Below are 23,395 nucleotides of genomic sequence, written 5' to 3'. Positions count from 1 at the left end.
GGTGGTGTTGACAATGTTGTAATAGTGTTTTTAGTTTTGTCTCTTAGTTTACAATTTAGTTTGGTACTACGTTCAGGGTTTTCGTATTAAAGAAACTATTAAGGCTTTGTGTGATTAATGCAATGAATGACACATGAATAATTGAAATTTTCGACACTGTGCTGCATCAGCTTTTTCCATCGTAATTAAAAGCGCGAGTCTCAGTTGCAATTAAGAACGTGACTTATTAGGCTCAAGTTTCATAGTACTAATGTGTTAAGTCGGGTAATAGGAAAAAGCAAGGTGCTAATAATATCTGTGATCTTGCAGTAGATAAATTAGGTAAAGTAGTCAAATATAGGCCCAATAAGAAGTGGTGCCTCCTTTAATAAACTTCAAATTTTAAAGTAGCCTGCACTGCGCTAAAATAAGGCTACATAAAAATAAAACATAGGACAAACAACTCAAATATCTCAATTATGAATTTTTGTGTGCCACTATCTATGAAATAATGCAATGTAACATTTTGGATATTTACACAGTGTCACTACAAAGATTTTTACATGGAAATTTTCGTGTTTTTACTGCCTACAAACAGAGTTCAAGTATTAAAAAATATAATTAATAAGAGAGATGATAAAATATTTTCTATTTTAAGAAATACTAAAGTTACAAATTTCGATGTATGAATCTGCAACGTATACAAATTAAAACAGTGCACATGCTCAATCAAATCTATTCCAATAAGATTTATTCCTAATATTTATAGTCTTCCTCTGTAAATGCTTCTTCGAAGAAAACTTCCACTGGTAAGTTATTTGAGAAAAGTTCACATGAATTTATTGTAACAAAACATAACTCCATTCCATGTACAAACGTAAGGCATAAATTTTCCAACTTCAAATTATTATTTTGCTCTAATTCGGGCTACTTATAGAGCGTACAAAATTATCTGGTCAGATTCTTTTTTATAGCAGATGTTATCAAACGAATAGTGGGCCGCAAATGCAATTTTACGGCACTACAGAGTGTTCGTACGTAAAGATGTATGTTACGATGAATAATAGCGATTAAAACAGTATGGATAAAATTTTATTAATTTTTACTCTTCGAAATTGTTTTATGGTCACCAAGATATTTTCAAACCTCTAACTACTGAGCAGGGAATGTCTTTTACTCTCGAAAATATCATGTTCTCTGAATAATTCATCGTCTGTAATTTGAGGAACAATATTCATTTTGTGCTCCCCTGACGTTATGCTTTCCATGTATCTCCATAAACAGAAATACAACGTCATCAAATTCGAAGGTCTCTGAGACCATGGCATATACCTTTGCAAGGAAGCACCTTTGATCCATAGATCTTTTAGAGAAAGTATGTTTGTTTTGATCCCATCTGTTATTCCAAAAGTAGAATCAGATAATTTCTTCTCTCTCTGTCTCTCTCTCTCTCTCTCTCTCTCTCTATATATATATACATATATATATATATATATATATATATATATATATATATATATATATATACTTCGGAAATTAAGATGAAATAATTTAGCAATAGTTAAAAAGTATATCGACAAGGACAACTAATAGTTGGCAAGGTTAGAAAAATAAACAAGATGATCCATCACGTTGTAGTTTCTAAAACTACTGATTAGCTGTTATGATTTTTGCAGAATTACGTCAGAGTGATGTAACAATGGTGTTTGTATATTATTTTTCATTGGCAACCCTGGTGAGAGCTCTGACAGCAAAAAATGCCTTGTTTTCCAAATGTTTTATACTTTATAGGGCCTACTGGTTTCAAAAATAAAAGGGGAATAAGAGAAAGTGCCAAAATGTTCCCAGAAACAAAGCGTATTTGAATTGTAAGCCTTACAAGTCCTCCACTCTCAAAGTACATCCTTTTCTAATTCACACACCTTCTTTAATAGCTTTGCTTGAATGGAAGCAATCATAAAAAGAATATTCTTTCACAGCGCTCATGTTCAATGCTGCGATGAATTTAATGCACTTGATTTGCAAAATGTTAATGTGTACCCTTGCATTTAGTGAAGCTAACAAAACATGAAAGAAAGTCAGGTCTGGTTAATATAATGAATATGGATATTATGATGAACTGTCAAAGAAAAATACAGAAAGCTCTTATAAGAATTTGTCTTATCTAAAGTTCTTGTGTTAGAAAACTTAAAAATTGATGCTTTTGAAATATTATCTGTAGCTCTCTCTCGTCTTTGATATTATTTCAGACTTTACACACATTAAAGGTTTCCAACTGTAAGGCCTGTTTTTAAACTATAATTTTGGAATTTTTTTATATTTAGCTATTCTACAGAGGTTATTTTAATGGTCTTTCAAGGCTTACATTGTTTGAGTTGCACTTTTCCACAGTTTTCAGAAAACCTATGTCGGTTTTCTGCTCAAGTTGATATATTATGTTGTATGTATTGTACATTCAATCAACTTCAACACATGATCTGCAGGTACCCACATGCAGCTATTTAGAAATGTGTAAACATTTTATATACAACGCATATGACATATGCTTAATCAAATCAGATCCTTAAAAAAGTCGCCTTCAATTCTGAGAACATTTTGACACTTCTACATATTTAAAGAACGCAATTCGTTTTGTCTACTTTCGAAAGGAACAAATTTCCACTGTAACACAGTTTAAATATCCAATCAGTCAGTATAAAGATCTAATATTTTTATGTTTTTATATACTTATTGTGTTTGTATATCTGTTGAAATGTACTATCATGTATAAGCAATAGAAACAATTTCATTCTATTGCACTGTCATCCGGTGTATTTTTAAGTAATTTGTGTACTTTATTAATAATTTATTTATAAAATGTTAAAATCGTCTGTAAATGATGGCTTGCATTAAAAATCATATTAATAGTACAAAATCAATACTATCGAGTTTTGAGATTCACACCTTTTCCCATTGGAGAGACATCCTGAATTATTTAGTTTAATATAATTTATCTGAATCTCTAAATCTTGTGTGTGTGTTTTTGTGTACGTTGAGTAAACATTACACGAATCTATGTGAAGATCTGTGTCGTTAAAACGTCTACCAAGAGCCAGTACACAAAGGTAAGTAACAAATCTACCTATATCGTGATTAATTTATGGTAGGAATAGTCTAGTATATACAGTCACGAAGCTTAATACGTAGTAAATATGCATCCGTAGATAGTTGCTAACCACTAGGATCGTTAATATCGTCTCATTATAGGCAATGCAAAATAATACCGGCACAGTCTATTGTTCCAAGCACCCTCACAACTCAAGTTTCGTGACTGAATATACTAGACTGTGGTACAAGTGTAAAATAAAGCGCATGCAAAGTTATTTCTGTACTACTGGATATTTCTCCAAATAAAAGGTTGGATTTTATTGAATAATAATTTTCATTTTATTTCAAATGTCAGTTACTTAATGTCAAATATTTTTAATTTTAAGTTTAAATTTAAAATTTTTTTATTCTATCACATTGATAACTTAATGTCGCCTTTCATTTTCTCTTCATCTTTATCTGCACCTTCATGAACTGGTCTTCACTACCTGTTTCGTTGTTTATGGTTAGTACTTCCAGACAATATTTTGCATAAGTAGTGAATTTTCTGATGGTGTGGTGAACACTACATCAGCTCTCTGCTTTAGCTACATGCAATATGAAGGAGGTAAATTACGTAATATATCAGTGCGGGAGATTAGCTACCACATACCTGCTGCAAGTCGATCCTGTGTACGCTGAAGTTGTAGGAGATTATGATACCATTTTAGTATTAGATTGTACGGAAATATTACTAATAACTAATACTAATAAGAGGTTTAGTTCTTGATTTTTTCTACTCGCTGCTGATGGAATGAATTCACAACATTTCCAAATTTGGTTCCATCTTAGTTTACAGTTCAACAGAAAATGAAGTAACGAGGAGCTTACTCGCTTGTTGGGGGTCGATTCAAATCGCTTAATCAACTTGACTGACCCCAGGAACGAACGAGATACTCTCCTCTACCCTTCATTTCATTTATGTTTATTCGAATGACAATACAAACCAGACTTGACATATTGTAAAATCATTTTGTTAAAAGCAATGGAATGAAATTCAATCTACAATTCTGCAGAAGCATTTATGACGTTATGATTGAAAGTATCGAAAGTTATTATTTTTAAATTATAATAGTTCACTAGTTTACTAATCTCTGTAACATAGTCTAAATAATTAATCACATTTAAAGAGGATTATAACAAAACAATTGAGTGTGATTTAGCGTTTGAGTATTTTACACGTGTATCGGAATAAAATCCTTCAAAAATTTCAGAATTGCATAAAGCTCTTCTGGAAGGAATGGTGAACGGGAGAAGAGTTCGGGGCAGAAGAAGATATCAGATGATAGACTGTATTAAGATATATGGATCATATGAGCAGACAAAGAGGAAGGCAGAAAATAGGAAAGATTGAAGAAAGGCTGAGTTTGCAGTGGAAGACCTGCAGAACAATGAATGAATGAATTATCTTCAGGCATATACCGTTCGCTTTCTCAGGTGAGTCCTTTATGTTTGTATAGTTCTGGAAACTGGAACAAACTGAAGAGACAAGTTTCCTATGCCATGAATGATGGAACATTGAAGTTTGAAATACTACGAAACTTTGGGGAGATTACATTTCAAAACATGGCTTGAACACACTAAAATTACATCACAATTCAGCCACCGTGAGAGTCAGATGCCATAAAGAAACGTATGCACATTTCCAACGATAAAACTGTAACATTATTATGGTTATAAGAGCTCAAAGAGTCTCCATGACGAATATCAAATAAAATGTCCTGAATGAAATCAGAGTTAAACAGCCAGAATAACTAGACAACTGAGTAGATCGCTTCCGATTGTCAATAGCGGACTTGGTAGTCTAACGTAGAACAATGAAATTGTACTTCATAAAAATATGGTGTAACCTATGCGCTTTATTTGCTCAAGTACACTGCCTCTAAAGAGGTGAATGAGGTATTGAACAACTGAAGAAACTGTGCAAAAATCAAGCACATATTCAAATTCTATTGCAACAGATTAAGCTTATTCACCCTATATTCTGAATGTTTGAGTTGCTAAATGCAGGGGGAAGTGAAATAACCCTGCACATCTGAAAGGGACGATAGGATACACTTAATTGAATAGAATACCTGTATCATGTTTTGTGTTTAAGTGCACTAATAATTAGAAAAATTAGCTGGAAATCTCATGGATAGTCTAACCATCACATTGTGCAAAATATTACATTTTCTGTTCTATTTGAAGAATAAAAAAAATTCAAACAAAATTAATTCTAATTGAACTTTGTAAATGTTTACCTCTTACACTGTCGTAGCTATATTGCGATAATAGTTTGGTAAGTGCTCTATAACACAGCCGAATTATTTTTAATTCCCGAGACTGCTATGCACTTAAAGGGTTAGGTACAGCTTACAGCAGTAAAATTTTTGGAAATATTCAACATTTTTTTCCTCCATTACTGTATCTTTTACAATAATAAAAATTGGTATGTATAAAACATTGTCCTTCTGCTATATGCGAAAAAATATTTTTACAATTTAAATAAATATTTATACATTTTTTTTTTCAAACTTCAAAATGGTGACAGTTCACTGCGCAGTGATGAGGCGTTTTCCTCATAACTCATAAACCTGTTAACTTTTTCATGTTCTCTCTCTTTTATTTTATTGATGAAACTCATATTTACGGTATCATGCACTTTCAATTACATTCCTTAATAAATAATATATATTTTTTAAATTTTGTGCTAGAAGAGAATACTGATATTTGACCATTTTTAAATGAATTTATTTTTTATCAGACAATCTACCAAAGATAGAGAAGTGATTTTGCATCATATTGTAGATATGTCATGCATAAATACACAAAATAGATTCATCAAAGAATGTTGGACAGTTTTTGTGTGTTATGAGGAAAACATTTCATCACTGTACAGTGAACTGCCACCATTTTGAATTTTGAAAAAGAAAAATAATAATTTTTTTTAAATCGTATTTTTTTTTTTTTTTTTTTTTTTCATATTGCAGAATGACAGTGTCTTATACATACTAATTTTCATTATTGTACAAGATACAGTTATAGAGGGAAAAAATGTTGAATATTTCCAAAATTTCACTGCTCTAAGCTGTACCTAACCCCTTGACGTCCGTGTATTGCATATTACTTTTTGCACAATCATAATCTATATCTTTGTTTCATTTATTATGTATTTTAGTTATGTATTAATTTTGAACTGAACGTTTATAATTTTGTTAATGTATAATTTTCTAGGTGACCGTGTTTTGTATTCTTTGTTTCATTGTTGTATACGACTGTCTTTTTATATATATATGCATTTTTCAAATAAATAAGAAGCTATTGCAATATGTACGAAATTGAATGACAATCTTTGTTCCATAACATTTAATAACGTTCAATTTTAATGTTAATAAATAAAGTTACAGCTTCTTCCTTTAGAGTTCTTTTTCTTTTAAAATTTACAAGTAATTTTATCTCAAGTTTGTAGAGAATGTACTTCCAACACAGCTGTATTGTAAGTAATTTACTTACCGCACTGTTATTTCCTGCGTTTACATACTAACCATTGAACGTGTTGTGTCTTCAAGTTACACGACATGCAACAGTGATGGTAAGTATGCAAAAAAGAGCATGATTGTGCAAAAAAGTAATAATAATTTCGACTGGAAGTCTAGAGTAAAGAGAGAGTTACCTATTTTTGATTTAAAATTATAGTATTTATTGTGTTGTGCTGGTTGCGCGCCGTACCGTCGTACTCTAAGACACCACGCATCGATTTGGTTATGGAATGAGCGCTGGGTTAAGTACTCATGGAGGAATAATTTTTTTATGAATTATGACCGGTGGCCACCGAGTATTGTGATAAATTTAGGGAGCTGCGCTAGGTTGCGAAATCCGGCTTCAAAAATCAGCTGTAACGGCTAGAAGGAACATTGTGCTAACCATGCATTATCTCTGTACTGGTTGGATGACCATGCATCCACTGCTGAAGCATGGGGACATGGGGACATGAGGCCGGCAGTCGCCTGTTTGGTCTTTAACTATCATGGGCTGTCTCGCCACGATTAATTATTGTACAAAGCAATTTATACAAAACTTTGACATTTCTTTCTTTATTTATTTCAAAAGGAACGATGCTCACCATAATTTGTTATACCTCATATGTACAGTACGATTATTTAGTCCTGACAGTCACCGGCAGTGTGCGCTTGGGTCAGGCGAGTCCATTTAGTTACGCCAAGGGGTGTTTGGGTTAGTCACTCGCTTGCCTTCGAAGCGATCGGATGTCATGCGTGCGGAAGAGCGGTGTGTTTCCAGTGCAATTAAGCTGTACTGCATTCCTTTACAGACCGCTCGCCCTTATCTCTACTCCGGAGCTCTCCCCACTACTCCTGTTACTTCCTCTCTTTCGCGTCGCCGGGCTGTCAGGACTAAATAATCGGTCTGTAGAGTATAAACATTTGGGAGATTGCTGACCTCTATACAAAATGCTGAAAACGTCCTCCCTCCTGCTCAAGGCACAACTCAACACGTCATTCCATGTTACCATGTTGAAGGACTCTGTCGCCAACCATCATGTGTAATTTTCTGCTTAAATCGTCCATTGTCTAGGGGCGTGTGGCGTAAACAGATAATTGTGGGATCAATTAATTATTTTTGACTGTGAGAGTACCGTCGCACTTTCATGCAGTTTATTGAGCAACTGGACGATGAAGAGCTAGGTCAAAGATCCTACCTTGAGCAGGAGGGAAGACATTTTCAGAATTTTCTACATATAGAGGATAGTAATCTCCCAAACATAATTTACATTTGAGGTACAACAAATTTTCTGAAATACTTCCTGTTGAAATATATAAACAAGCGAAATGTGTTGATTTAATTGAATCACCTTGTACTATGCTGACTACCTGTGGGAGTCGAGCTGCTTGTGAATCTGTACTGCAATGATGTCAAAGCAAGCACATTTTTCTGACTTGACGTCGTGCGCGGGCATCAAGTGCTAGGTTTGGAAGGAGGAAGGATTACGCATATGAATAGACAGCCTGTTGGATTAAGAAAACAGTGGTGTACAAACTTCAAATGCAACTTGAAATTTTAAGTCGTTATTTTTATATGGCCTCTTTCTGTATGACATTATCATTGTCTGTAAAACAAAAGTAGCCTACTAACACCAATCCCTTAATATTGCAGTTGTGTTTTAAACGTTAATAACATAATAAAAAGTTAAGAAGGAATATTCACATAAATTCCATAGTAGTACAAGTATACTGTACTAAATGAATGAAACACATCATTCATAAAGAAGGTGGTATCCAAAAAAGAGAGAGAGAGTATGACATGATAAGTTAGAATTGATTTTGATGGTATCTTTAGCCTTACGAAAGTAATCAATAAACTAATGAAATAGTAATATACGTTACAAGAGCGGTATGTTGACGTTTTCATGTTCGAGGAAAAGATTGAAAAAGCGAAACGTTGTTGAGCTTTTTTAATTTCCGAGAACATGAAAAAGAACATACCGCTCGCGTATCGTACATTATTTTGTGCGAAGTTCGTTTATTACGTACCTGAAAGACGAATTTTTAATTAGTTGTAATGAAATCTCCATCTTGGTTTCTGTTTAATGACGGCAACTTTAGAAAACAAAAATATCTATACTCCAGCAGGCCGTGATATCCGTCTGTCTTTTTTTTTTCCCCCAGTCTATAAATGCGAACTTAAAACAAACGGTAAGGTTATGTAATGATTTATTTTTCATTTTAATATTTTAACAATATTATTTATATAACATATTGCAGTAATAACATCGGCATCTGGAATCTCGTTGATTTTTTCACGGCTTCCTTAATGTTACTTGTATCAGGAATGCAATAAGTTTCGTGGAGTAGTAGACTTTACTTATTTTTTGCATATATTTAAAAACAATAATTGACATTGCAATTTATGTGAAATTGCAGTGGTAAGTTTCCAATTTATAATTATTACTATGTTAAACGTGTCTAAAAATAATATGTTAAAAGCCTAAAGCAGTAAAATGAATGTCGCGCTTAAGCGGTAAGAAGAGGGAAATTGTTACGTGTGTTACGTTGGGAATACTGAATGTGGTATTTCACACTTACCGCGTATTGGTTTTGTGCGGAAAACAAGCAAATACGCACGATCTCGCACAAACAATATTATAGTACAAAGCAAAGTTACCTAGGTATATGTTTTAACTGTAACTAATATTACATAACAAAATTCTTATCGCATTATGCTTTTAAGGTGATATTGGGGCGAAACTTCTTATCGTCAGAATATTAAACTATTTTCTCGAAATCTGCTGAAGCTATAAGCTGACGTTTTTACAACACATGGGCACATATCTTTTGTTTATGATGTAACAGTGGTTCCCTTGTTCATTCATTTCCTTGCAAACATTTTCCATGCGAATATTTTCAAAATTTTCAATATACTATATTCAATTACGTATTTACGATGTATTAGATTTACGAAAGCATTGTTTCAATACTAAATAAACATATCTGAAAATTTCACTTTTCTGTAAAAAAAATTGAGAAAAATATTCCTTTTGAATAAAAAAGCAAACTTGTGAAAAATCAGCATAATATTAAAACTTACATTCTTATAATGCACTTATACTTCTCAGACAAATCTAAAAATTAACATGGAAACAGTTTTGATAGGCCTAAGTTCTCTTCCCTTTATCCATTGAATCAGTGCTGGGCCATCCCTATAAATAACTCGACCAAGCGGCATATGCTACCTCTTTCATCTGTCTCTTTCCTTTCCGCTGTAAAGCGCTCAGGCTCTACTGAGCTCTAAAGCGCGCGCTTGCGCTTATGGGCATCTGTTGACATGACTGCTGTAGTACCTTAAAATTCTCAGAAGTAAAGAAGGGTTGTGGCAGTGGTAAATTCTTGAAGAAGCTGCCTTTTTGCAATAGTCTTATCTTGGAGGAACTAAATTGCGTATTTTCATAAAAAATATTGAATGGCGAATTACTTCCGTATCCCATATGAAAAAATAAAGCAGTTCTGAACTTTTGTACATGATAGTGTAAGTCTTCATCGGGGAAGAGTTGAGCCACAATTGCGCGCAGAGTACATAGCGTTATGTTACATAACAGGTATCGCCCACAAAGGGGCAACCGACGTTCCAGTTAGTCGGAGTTGGTAATCAAAGGAATTTCATGATTTTGACCCCACTTGATTGGAATCGATGGGGCATGGCCGAGTCGTGCGTAATTATTAGCCTTAGAGTGTTTCCGTTGTACGGCTTTGACTTGTTCAAGTTCGGTCCAGGAGAAGCAGGTCGTTTGATCAATAAACGCCGACGTCCTCAACATATGCCACATACCCGCCGGTGCTTCAGTTACTGTCAAGTCTGTCTAATACAGAATATTCATATGTCAGGTACATTGTAAACTTCTCCTCAATTAACACGAGTTTTCCATGCAATGTTTAATACAGTCTTCGCTACTACGTACAACTATTAAAACATAGACACTTAAGCTTCTTCATTATATCAATTGAGGGAAAATATAATAGGGCCTAATTAAGCAGAAGGCCGATCTCTAGCTTTACACAGAAACATATTTCAACATTTTTCATGCCACTGTTCTTGCGTCCATCTTTGCAGTACCTATGGAATGTAATGGAATTTTCGGGAGGGGAGACTATGACCCAGCAGTGCGACCTTTTATGATTTACTGCTCTAACCCTCAAGCTAGGAGCATTCTCTAACTCACACCGGCTGATTACAGTATGTTCGCTGAAGGTCTGAACACTCAAGCCCCCGCAGGGGACTTTCAGTACTTGCTTGGTTAAGGGGTTAGATACAGCTTACAGCAGTAAAATTTTGGAAATATTCAACATTTTTTCCTCCATTTATGTATCTTGTACAATATTGAAAATTAGTACGTGTAAAACACTGTCCTTCTGCTATATGAATATATATATATATATATATATATATATATATTTGTACGATTTAAAGAAATTACTTACATTTTTTTTTTTTTTCAAAATTCAGTTCACTGTGCAGTGATTAAGCTTTTTCCACATAACTAAAAAACTATCCAACCTTCTGTTACGAAATTTTTTGTGTCTATTTATGCATACCATATCTACAATATGTTGCAAGATCAGTTATTTACCTTTGATAGATTGTCTGATAAAAATAAATTCATTTTTAAAAATGGTCAAATATCAATATTTTCTTCTAACACAAAATAAAAAAAATAGTATTTATTAAGGAATGTAGTTGAAAGAGCATGATATTGTAAACACGAGTTTTCAGCAATAAAATAAAAGAAAGAGAACATGAAAAAGTAAATAAGTTTATGAGTTATGAGTGAAATGCTTCATCACTGCACAGTAAACTGCCACCATTTTTAATTTTGAAAAAAAGAAGTATATTTTTTTAACCCTAAAGATTTTTTTTTCATATAGCAGAAGGACGATGTTTCACATACTGATTTTCACTATTATACAAGATACAGTAATGGAGGAAAAAATGTTGAATATTTTCAAAAATTTTACTGCTGTAAGCTGTACCTAACTATTTAACAAGCGGATATAATATTTGAAGTAAAACACTATTTTAGTTAGGGGAACGGTGGGTCGCCCCGGACAGTGGGTAGCCCCGGACACTAGGGGTTTCTTTAAACTAACAAAAGTTGGTAATCCTGTTTTACTTGCATATGACTTCCCGCTTTGTTGGATGTTGAATGTTATCAGTTGATTGAGTTGCGTCGACTGGTGTGCTTGTAATATACGTAATTCTTGTGAGTAATTGTTTAGACTTCTGGCAGCGAGATTAAATTTAAGGCCTCCTACCAGTTACACAAGTAAGTTGATCTCTATTATTATACATCCGGTGTGTTGTTATGAATGTGTTTTACATGTATTGCATCTTACAGAATCAAAGCTGGTATGGTTTTGGTTCTATTAATTTATAGAACGTTATATGCACAGTGGGTAGCCGCGGACAGTCAAATCGCGGGTAGCCGCGGACAGCTTCTATTATAAACTGGCAAGTATATTATTACTTACTTACTTACAAATGGCTTTTAAGGAACCCGAAGGTTCATTGCCGCCCTCACATAAGCCCGCCATCGGTCCCTATCCTGTGCAAGATTAAGCCAGTCTCTATCATCATACCCCACCTCCCTCAAATCCATTTTAATATTATCCTCCCATCTACGTCTCGGCCTCCCTAAAGGTCTTTTTCCCTCCGGTCTCCCAACTAACACTCTATATGCATTTCTGGATTCGCCCATACGTGCTACATGCCTGCCCATCTCAAGCGTCTGGATTTCAAGTTCCTAATTATGTCAGGTGAAGAATACAATGCGTGCAGTTCTACAAAGCCTACACCTCAAAATCCTGTGCTCCTGATTTTGGATGGACACAGTAGCCACAAGGAGCTCACAGTGATAAACTGTGCACGAGAAAATAATATGCAATGATCAGCACTCCTCACACAGCGCATAAACTCCAACCTTTAGACAGACGTTCAAGGCAGCGTAATGCAGAATCTTCTGCTATGTGGATGAGGCAAAATGCTGGGCTTCGAATAACTGAAAATGAAATCTCTGGGTTGGCCTCAACCGCATACGCCAAATCTTGTCGCCTGGATATAGCAAGAAATAGGTTTTCATGCAAAGGAATCCACCCCTTAAATCCCGGAGTTTTTACAGAAAATTATTTCCTGCCATCACTCTTCACAGACATCCCAGAAGCTCAGGAGGGCACAGCCGAACCACACCTAGACGAACTACGTGCTGACAACACATCTAGACCAGTTGTAGATGAAGAAACTCCTGTACAAGCCTTAGAAGAACGAAATGCTCCCTCAAATTCCAGGTCAAGTCCACATGTTTTTGAAAGCCTCACCACACCATCAAACAGAAGCTCCAGATCTGCTGTAGAAAACCCTAAAACATCATTCGAGGTGGACAAGAACAAGGCTATGCCAGTTGTTAATATTTTGAAGAAGCTTTCACCTCTCCCAGATGCCAGTAAGAGAAGGAGCGAAACTCGGAAAAGGAAAGCTCAGAAAAGCGAAATTTTAACATCATCACCATTGAAGAAAGTCCTTGAAGAAAAGTTCATTAAAAAATCAAGCAGATCCAGTACAGCACAAGGAAAATCACAGAGAAAGGTTTTATTTGGCCCTACATCTGAGATTCCGTCAACTTTTAAGGATGTTTCTCGAAATAGAACTGGAGTGCCTGAGAAAACGGTTTGCACAGTATGTGGAGAAACATTTGAAGAAAACTGGATCCAATGCTGCACATGCAAAGGTTGGGCACATGAAGAATGTGCTGGGGTTGAGCCAGATGATGTTTCGTTTCATTGTGATCGCTGCCTTCAGAAGAAAGCGTGAAGTTGTGCATGGATTTAAAGTGTCCGTCGGTACCCTGCATTTGCCAATAAAACTTAGAAATGTAACTTCCAAATATTACTAATAATATTTATTCCAGTGTTTTCTGTCATCTAGTAACCTGTATAAACAATGTCCTTATGTCATGCAAAGTATATTACATTAATATGTAAGTTGAATAAATGTTAATTAGTTACTAAGTAATAATTCTTAAGTGTCCAGCGCTACCCACCTTTCCCCTACGTATTGACCATGAGAGAGTAATTTCCCCACCGATAAATTTAAACTTATTTTAGGGAAAACATAAAAATAAGTACTCATATTTGAAGAGTCCACTGCAAGAATGATGGATGTCATTTGGAATACATTTTGCAGGAGAAACAATTGAAAGTTTGAAATGCTTAGCGCTCAAAGCTTAACTGTGATTTTCCGATCACTACTGGACAATGACTATCAGTGTTAAGGCCATATAACTCTGTATGTACATTCTATATGTCTTAAGCTATTCTTTGACAGTCTTGGTTCATTTTCGACAAGAAAGTGACATCCATCATTCTTGCAGTGGACTCTTCATTTATCAAATCATCATTTACACATATTCCCGCTATTCAGTACTCAATACATTGATTGATTAATTAATTCATTCATCCATAGAGTCCTGCCCAAGGGCAGGTCTTTCACTGCAAACCCAGCACTGTCCAATGTTTCCTAATATCTGCCTTCCTCTTAGTCTCCGCATATGATCTTAATGTTGTCTGTCACCTTATATCTTCTCCTGCCCCGAACTTTTCTTCCGTTTACCATTCCTTCCAGTGCATCCTTCAGTAGGCAGTGTCTTCTTAGCCATTGATCCCGCCAATTTCCTTTTTCTCCCTATCAGTTTCAACATTATTATTTCTTCATCCACTCGTTCTAGTAGAGCTTCATTTCTTATTCTATTTATCCATTTCACACGCTCCATTCTTCTCCACATCCGCATTTCAAATGCTTCTATTCTCTTCTCGTCACTTCGTCGTGATGTCCTTGTTTATGCCCCCATTCAGTTGGAAGAATAATGACATGAGTAATGGACTTAAGGAGCATGAATGTATGTTTTACGAGTAAACCAAGGAAAGGTCATGCTGTCATCTTTCCCTTCACATTCTTGTCAAAGAAGATATTTAAATTCATTAATTTGAAAATATTTTTGAACATGTCTTCCAGAGGACTCATCTGAAAGACAGCTCTTTCTACAGTATGTTCCCCACCAAGACAAAGTTAGTGTTATTTTAGAGTACAAATATGTTACAGAAAATCTGCCAGAAATTGATAATTTCAGCATTAACTATCCATATTCTTCAATTGTTATTTATGGTCAGCTAGCCAAACAAGTATAGAGCGATCCAAAAGTCGCGCATATTAAAATTATATTGTCTATATTGAGTAGTGCAGTTGGCAAGTGCTATCCGCTACCGCTACATAGCATCATATGTATTAACAGCAACAAACCTAGACGTCATTATGATGTGTATGTATACACTGACGCTTGCAGTAGGCCTTTGTTTATTGCTCGGCAAACATGTCGTTTTCCCAAGAGCAACGAGTTTTCATTGTCCAACATTATTTTTCCAGTCGTTCTTATTCACGTGTTGTAGACGAATTTTGTAGGAATTATCCGGATGTGGATTCGACCATAACGAGATTAATCGCCCGTTTTAGGGAATGTGGATCTGCGCTTCTTAACAATGATGAACGTGATTGTTGGTTCCAGGAGGACAGTACCACACGCCACACATCTAATAAAACCATGCACGTTTTTGCGAGCGTTTTTTATGAGAGTATAATCTCTCAAGGATTATGGCTCCCACGTTCTCCCGATTTGATGTCCCCACATTTCTTCCTGCGGAGTTATCTTACAGGAAGGTTATACAAAAACAGGCCGCACACGGAGAAACTGAATAGGAACAAAATGGAGTTTAACAACATCAGTGTACGTATGCTCAAAAAAGTGGCCGCAAACATGGTAAAAAAAGTTCGTACATGCCTTACTTAACAGGGCTGCCATTTTCAGCAAATGATGTAACTCATGTAAGTAAACGCAATAAATTCATATTTATAAATATAATTAATATGTGAACGTATTATTATTCAGACGTGCGTGACGTTTGGTTCGCTCTGCAGTTTTATTTGACCAAAGTCCTTATCGCAGTGCAAAAACGAATGCCCACGAATAGGGAAATACAATGTGATGGCTTTGAATATACACAACATAAAATACAATCCAGACTGTCAATACCAGCACCTTTTAGCACAGAATTGTGTCTCTCTCTACAGAACTTAAATCCAATAAAGATTGAAAATGGCAAAAAATGTCGCATGACAGTTTTCAGATTCAACAGTGAATAAATAAATGAGTTATTTGTTCTCAATTAAAATGTTGCCATTAATTTTCTAATTAAGCATGTAGCTGTACAAATACTCCCTTTGGTGAATAATTTAGATCCTTCAGCCTTCACTCACTCCACTGTTCACTCTAATGTTTCTGTTAGCTTTTCTTCGTGAATACTTAGCATGTGTATTTTCTGTACAGCTCCTTGATTAAATTTAAACATTTTCCGAATTCCATGTTGTTTCAAAGTCGACGTTGTAACCGTTCGAAAATGGTACCGCACCATTGATAGTGTTTATATAATTATAATTCTGTTTGTACCTGTATCACTGAAACAGTAGTGGAAACTGTACACCAAGTACGGACTTGTCATAGCAAGAACACTGCAGGAGCCGTAGTAAACTCGGAGCTCTTTTGTGGACCATATCGCCAACGGTTTCTCTTTTACAGCTGTCATTAGAGTCGGTTCATTTCTGTGTGGGAGCAGTCACAAAGCGACGTTAAATAAATGATCCTTTAGCTCAGGTATCAGTTCCTGTTAAACTGATCTATTCACGTTTAAATATGGTTCGTCATCCGCAGGGTAATGCTGCCTTTGTACACAGAATTACCACGGGAAAAGTGTCTGAATGTAAAAACCTTATCTTTGCAGTGAATGCCACGCATTAGGACAAAGTGATGGCCGCCTATCTGAGGGTCGAAATCTACAGCACCCAACAACCAGATGTATTAACAAATGGATATCCCACTACAATTAGCGAATGAGAGGTAAATGCTGGAATAAAAATGTGGAAAATTAGGTACGCACGAATGGGGAAGCACAGATGTATTAGTGTGATATTAATAACACATTTTATGGACGTTAGCTCGTTATAGTTGGCGATGGTCCAATCTTTCCCGACATTTTGTGTATCGGTACTTGTGTAAGCTTATTTGAACATTGTGTGTGGTTGATTAACTTTGGAGATTCAATGAGTTGTAGAGTTGTAAAAAGGAAATAAGTCGATTGAAATTAGTTTTAAGACACTTAAAAGAAAGAAATAAAAATGGAACAACAAAGAAGGCAGATAAGGAAATGTCAAATAAAAATTAAAGAAAGAAAAATAAAGAAACAAACAAAAGAAAGAAAAAAAATATGCAAACGAGAGATAGAAAAAAATCAAGTAAAACGAAACAAAAAGTGAATATTAAATTCAGGAAAAAGGAACAATGAAGAGGACAAGGAACAAAAAAGCAGTCCACACCTGTGGAGTAACAGCGCGTCTGGCCGTGAAACCATGTGGCCCGGGTTGATTCCCAGTCGGGGCAAGTTACCTGGTTGAGGTTTTCTCCGAGGTTTTCCCCCAACTCAATATGAGCAAACGCTGGGTAACTTTCGGTGCTGCATTCCGGACTCATTTCGCCGGCATTATCACCTTCATCTCATTCAGACCCTAAATAACCTAAGATGTTGGTAAACGTCGTAAAATAACCTACTAAAAAAAAGTAAGGGAGAAACGGAGAAAAAAATAAACAAAGAAAAAGAAAAATTACCACACAAATTCAAACGGACAAATTAAAAATGGAGAACAAATGCTCTAAAGAAAAGCTTGTAACTTACTCCAAATCAATTCCAATTTAATTATTGTAAATATAGATAAAAGCCATTCTTTTTTTGTGGAAAAGTTCCACCTGCTCCGGTCACCTGGAATTAGCGTTGCCAAATTGTACCCTCTAGACAAAAACAATGACCGGGCTCCAGATTCTATGTCCGATTCGGAAGACTTCGGGTGCATTCGTCAGAGCATGATACACACGCAAACGAATATCTTCTGTCGTAAATGTTTCCAACCCTCCACCGCCACCACTATATGATGATTATATAACATGCTTCTTAAGGATAAGCATCATCGTTTCTCTCGCATAGCGTAGTCTTGTGGTAGCATTGTGATCTTGTATTCGAAAGGTTTCGAGTTCGAATCTTAGTCTAAACTTTGTTTTTTCATTCTCATTTTTTACTTCTTGTGTACTGATAATAACCAGTATTGTGAAATATTTAACAGAAAGTTGAATATTTACAAAGGGCAAGTTAGATACATAATAGCAATCCTTTCCCTTCTATCTTGTATTTAGACTAAACGAAATCTTCTCGGATAGAAATAAAGAAAAATAAACCTTAAGTAAAAGAAATCCTTCTCGGATAGGAATAAACAAACATAATAAATTCTTTTCTTTGTTTTAAACAAAATAAAGAAATACATCTCGGAGACCAATAAACAAAAATCAAAATAGACAAAAAATTCAATACCGGGTATGTAATCCCTCCACATCTGTAACCGCCTGCATCCTACGGGGTATGGATGCGATCAGGCGTCTCAGGTATTGTCGACGTGAAGATATACGATCCCAAGCGTTCTTGATAATATTCCAGAGTGCATCTTTTGTGGTCGGCCGACGTGGCATTGTATTTATCATCGCGTTCACAGTTTTCTCCACCTCCGATCACATATTTTCTAGAACACTGAGATCTGGTGAACAGGGAGGCCATTCTATCAGTCTGATATATGGCCTCTCTGAAAACCATCTCATGACCTCGACACGTGTGAACACGATGATTATTCTGTTGATATATGATATCATCATCATCAGGATATATAACATCCGTACAGAGGAAAGCATAACATTTTCCACTAAAACCTTGTATTGTTGGGCATTAAGGTTTCCGTCGAGCCGCCATAGAACACCCAGGCCGTCACTGGACATCCAGCCCCAACATGGAACAGATACACGGCCACTGCGAAAGCGAGTTGCCACATGCGTAGGATCGTTTCGGGGTCCCCGTGAACGGTAGACTATTTGCCGCCCGTAATTGTCAGAGGAAAAAGTAACTTCGTCTGAAAATATTATCTTATTCCAATCGAAATTAACATTTTCCTCTGCAAATGCAAGGCGGAATAATCTGTGGTATCAGTGATGCACCCTTTCATTGCTGCCACTCTTGGATAACGTCCTACGTCCCGCAGATGCCTTATGACAATAGGAGAAGATCCAGGGAAACGGACATTTACTTTAATTGAAGAAGTGGGTTCGCTTCTACTTCTGCAACTAAAGCAGAGTTGGCTGACGATGTTCAATTCCTTCTCTGGATAATCTCACCCATCTTCTAGCTGTGGAATCGTGCACTCCTAGTCGCCTACCTGCCTCAGTAGCGGAAAATCCGGCATCCCTCACAAGAGAGAGAGAGAAGAGGTTATCTACACGTATCTGGCCTATGTCTTCTGTCAGCCATGTTACCCCTGATAATGACAAGAGAGAATAGTTGTTTCACGTTTAATATGCGCAGTTACTTGTGCGCAGAACTATGTTTTCAGAAGTTCCAGATGTCTCTAAATAAATTACACATCAATATAGAAATAAACATCTGACATCCTTACGGGGTGTACGACCTTGAATCGCCTACACAAGAAGCAAGGCTGTTACCACGGAGCTATTACAAAGCAGATATGTAACGGCACTATTTACGAGTGTAGCCATGGAACGCATTGGTTTTGTCTTTAACATTATTCATTTCGTTTTTGCAATACTATTAACTTTATGATGATGATAATGATTATTATTCTCCGGTTTTTAATACTATGAATATTATTATTGTTATTATTCTCGTTGTTACAATATTATTATTAGACTACCACCACCACCACCACCACCACCACCACCACCACCACCACCACCACAACCACCACAACCACCACTACCACCACTACCACCACTACCACCACTACCACCACTACCACCACTACCACCACTACCACTACTACTACTACTACTACTACTACTACTTTTAGTAACTGAGCAATACTCTTTATGGAGAAGAGAGAAGATCCAAGATCTGAGCATCTGTTTTAATTCAAGGGTAATTAGGAAGATGTCTCCGATATTACTGAACGTTTTTGTTTAATTTCCAAACTCCTGTGCACGTTAATAAATGTATCATTCGTTTTCAGCTAGAGAAAAAATAAAACGAAATAAATATATATACTTATCCGAAAGCGGATACGAACCCGTGTGAAGTCAGAGTTTTACCACGGAGCTATGACACATACACAGTTCAAACCGTTGTTTGCCGGTATAAGAGTATGTTCTTGGATCTCGCTGGTTTCGTCCTTACTACTCTGATTGTAGTCTTGTGTATCAGGCGCACAGCCGAACGGAACTTAGACAAATTTACGCTTCAAGAGTCCGGTTTTTTTTTTTTTTTGTCTAAAAGTGTACGTTCTTTTTCCATTATTTAAAGTTATTTAACCACAAAATAATCTTTACGTATTTTGAGAGTTATCAAAGTTTATTTTTTCTCCCGGTAATACGTATAACAATTATTTTCTACGTTAGCGGTGACCAAATTGGGTATCGTGTAATCAAAGACATTCATACTGGTAAGGGGAGTTTCCTGTATAGTAGTGGTAAAAAAACCGGACCGACCCTTGTAGCTGATTTCAGAGCCTTGTTGACTCAGAGCACGATACACTGGTAACCAAGACTTTCGTGGTTCGAATCCAGTCTGGGAAGGAAACTTTTTTTTGTTCCTTATCGAAATTTATTCCCAATACTTTTCGATTGCAGGGATATTTTACTACTTAATTAACTTATTATTCCCAGAACATGAATTTTACCAGCAATCGACAGGTATTGGAATAAATTTGAATAAGGAACAAAAAAAAAAAGTTTCCTTTCCAGGCAGGATTCGAACCATGAAAGTCTTAGTTACCAGTCTATCGTGCTCTGGAATGAACAAGGCCCTGAAATCAGCTACAAGGATCGGTCCGATTTTTTTTGTCGCTACTGTACATTGCTCTCTGTCTCGCTCACGCACTGAAGGTAAGTAGTATCTGTACCATGTCGCTCTACAAACCCTCTGTCTCTAGCAGGAACAGAAGGTTTTGTACAGAATGTGAAGAGCAATTTATTCGCTATTCTATCGGAGAAAACGTATTACGTTGCTTTGCTCAACGGTTCAATTAGTAGTAAGTTGTACATAGAATAATAATAATAATAATAATAATAATAATAATAATAATAATAATAATAATAATGGTTTATTTAACCTGGCAGATTTAAGGCAATACAGACTTCTCTAATACTCAAACAGGAGTAAAACTGCGATACAAAACACACTACAAAATAAACTAGCTCTTATTGCATTAACATTGTTCACATACATTTTCTTGTCGGACAACCTTTCAAAAACATGTACTACTTTATCACCGATCGTCTCTCAATTTTATTGAAACTGATCTTCTCATCTGTCTTAATTGTTACATGCTTACAATGTATAATCAACTAAACATTTTATCATCAAACATGAAGTAATTACTGAACATTATATACAGTTTAGATACTTATTTCATGCGTTCCTTCCACAATATTTGTTATTCAGTTATTGCTCTGTATAATCTACATTCTTTATAAAACCAACTGTTCTTTACTGAACTTCGTATTACACTCTGGCTATTTTCTATTCATGTTTCACTACAATACAGATGCATACATACTACCATTTACTTTGCAAAAGAAATAAGTTCCTATATCCAATACATGGTACTGATATATGGTATAAACATATAAACGACTTCCAAATATGTAATATTTCAACAAGGATTCACCACAATTTTTGGACGAATTCCTAGAAATTTCAGTCTGCATGGAGACGAAATTAAATTTTTGCGACGCAAACTTTAACCCAGCAGGTGAGCTTCCAGGGACGTTGTCTGCAATTTTTCGTGTCAATTCCACACACACACACACACACACACAAACACACATACGCACACACACACACACAAACACACACACACGTCATGGCAGCCTGATTTAAATAACTTTTATCCCCCCGGTGGTCCAGGTGTAATTATTCTGATCTCAATTATTCCGTGCTCCGTAATATTCGTCGTCGTGCAATAAAGCAAAATTAAAATGCAGACCACAATGAATTCAACCTCAAAGAACTGCAGCTCCGATTCTAATTAGGCCTACCTTCATGTTCTCTACACTCCAGTCTTTCTAGTGGAACAGCTCTTTGTGCACAGAAACGTGTGAGTTTAATACCCGGTAACTTGAGAATGAGCCCATCAGATTATCTTAACTTAGTTTACTTTTGTGATAAAATTATAGGCCCACTAGTAACTTGATAAATTTATTACACGGAAATATATATATATATATATATATATATATATATATCAAATAATGGTGAAGCTTTCTTATGTGCCAACAACTATAGGAACTTGATCAAATACCTTTAAAATTCCTTGCATTTATAGTATTGATTAGTAGAAATTGATGTGATCACTGGGACAGCTGTAAGCCCGCCCAACCCGCCCTAAATACATACCTTACTTAAGTACGAAAATCGTCGTGCGTGAACGAAGAATACCGCCATATTTCTTCAATGTAACAATGGGTTTCAGTGTTGCCAACATAGTAATAATACTATACACCTAATCAAACCTAACCTAACCTCTGTCATAATACTACACACCTAAACAAACCTAACCTAACCTGTCACATAATACACACCTAATTTAACCTAACCTGTCATATAATACTACGCACCTGTAGTAACATTACTCACATTTAGTATCATTTCGTTTTCAAGTATTGTCGGCCCTGTCAATCGTGTCGGCTGCTATCTAGTGGAAGTGGATCATACTAATTCTAAAAAGAATACTAAATGTGTTATTGTAGTAATAATTCTATATGATACAATAAGATTTGAAATGTGTTGTGGTTGTGATAAAAGTATTGAAAATTGGCTTATAGCGCCACGTTGGCAGTGATAAAAGTGTGCAATATTCGTTCAGTGGTTGGTGAATGCTCAAGGTTAACCCAAATAATATGCCCAATTAATTGATTTCATATGACTCTCATCATCATCTTGAAGTATCAGTCTTTAGACTCTTTCGTTTTCAAATATTTAAAACTGCTGTCCGTGTTTTCTGTGGACGGTGTCTGTCTCTCTTCCCCTTAGCTTTGTAGTTGAAAATTCGTTTCGGAAATGTGTATCTGTCAATAAGCTAAGTTAGTGGGGTATAAAAGGGCGCGTCAGCTGCTATGGCTATTTGCGTCCTTGTCTAAAACTCTGAACAAAACCAAACACATACAAAGTACAATAAGCTGAATGCTAAAACTAAAAACCGTTGTCACGGTAAAAACGAGGTACACAATCTGTCAATGGAAGTAATTCGATGTTTCGTATACAAGAATATACAGGGGATAGGCAAAATAATGTGAACATCTGTACTTACTTGGTAATGGTCCATTAATATTCGCTTCATGGAGTTCTCAGCGGACAGTGTCTTCAGAAACAGGATCTACAAGATCTACAAGATGAGTATTGTTGTTTAATTCGTAAATAACTCTTGTATACATGTAACTTTCATCTAAATCAAATTGTTGAATTCTTTGTAAGTTCATGCATATGTATATACACTTTCTGCTGGTTGAGTGGAAGAGAAGGCCTTACGGCCTTAACTCTGCCAGCTAAAATAAATCATTATTATTATTATTATTATTATTATTATTATTATATTATTA

Source organism: Periplaneta americana, chromosome 5 (assembly GCF_040183065.1).
Source record: "Periplaneta americana isolate PAMFEO1 chromosome 5, P.americana_PAMFEO1_priV1, whole genome shotgun sequence".
Taxonomy (NCBI): domain Eukaryota; kingdom Metazoa; phylum Arthropoda; class Insecta; order Blattodea; family Blattidae; genus Periplaneta; species Periplaneta americana.
This window is presented reverse-complemented; position numbering follows the sequence as displayed.